The sequence below is a fragment of the Pygoscelis adeliae genome, unplaced genomic scaffold (genome assembly GCF_000699105.1).
Source record: "Pygoscelis adeliae isolate BGI_AS28 unplaced genomic scaffold, ASM69910v1 Scaffold982, whole genome shotgun sequence".
Taxonomy (NCBI): Eukaryota; Metazoa; Chordata; class Aves; order Sphenisciformes; family Spheniscidae; genus Pygoscelis; species Pygoscelis adeliae.
In genome coordinates this window covers 13,683-14,805 of record NW_008824208.1, presented here as the reverse complement: position 1 = coordinate 14,805, position 1,123 = coordinate 13,683, and positions in this window count along the sequence as shown.

Here is a 1,123-nt window from a genome sequence, read left to right as displayed (position 1 = left end):
CTGTCGGTCCTGTAAGCTCTCCCGCGGTGGCTGGGGATGCCTGTACCTTTGGCGGTGATGCTGGGCATCATGAAGGCGTGCTCCATCCCGTCCCAGAAGTCCATCTTGGTCCGCCTCACACCGGAGAGTTGCTCCTTAGTGGCGACAGCCCTGTGGGAGCTCATCCCTGCCTTCGTCCTACGGACGCTCCTCCAGGGTGCGGGACCCACCGCCATGGCCATGTCACTCACTGTGACTCCTCAGTGACATGGCCATTGTTGATTGTGCTGCCCACTATGACACAGCCACCAGCAACCTGCTACCTGCTGTGATATGGCCACCACTGACTGACTGATCATGACGGCATGGCACCCACTGACCTGCTGCCCTCTGTGATGGGGTTGCTATAACCCCTGTGTCAGTGCCCGGTGGTGATGTAGGGCCCAGCCCATGGCTCCTTCCTCCATGTCCAGTGTCCAGCTAACGTACACCTGTGCTGTCTCAGCCCCATAATCCTGTGCATTCTCCTGAAACCAGGAGACAACACATAGGGAAACTGCGTGCTCTTGTAGATCAGCCCGGTGGGATATGCTCAGCTATCCCACATTGTTTGAAATACTTATTTTAAATGCAATTGCCATAAACATTGGTGGCTCAGTCCACAGACCCTTCACTCACACCTGGATGCTCTGAGTGGGATGAGCCATCTGTGGCTGAATTTGAGTGCTCAAATCAAGGTGCCCCAGGGCCTTTTCAATACCCAGCAGGGATAAGTTGGGACAGGGGAAATTCTGACTGCATCTAAGGAAAAAAACAGGTACTATTAGCATTGTGAAATGTTCAGAGAGGACGTGTGGTCTCCATGATCACAGAATCATAGAATATGTCAAGGTGGAAGGGACCCATAAGGAACATTGAGTCCAACACCCTGCTCCTCACAGCACTACCTAACACTAAGCCATATGACTAAAAGTGTCGTCCAGATGCTCCATGAACTCTGACAGGCTTGGTGTTGTGACCACTTCCCTGGGGAGCCTGTTCCAGTGACCAACCACCCTCTCAGTGGTTGAAGAACCTTTTCCGAATGTCCAGTCTGAACTTCCCCTGACGCAGCTTCATTCCATTTCCTTGTGTCCTATCGCTG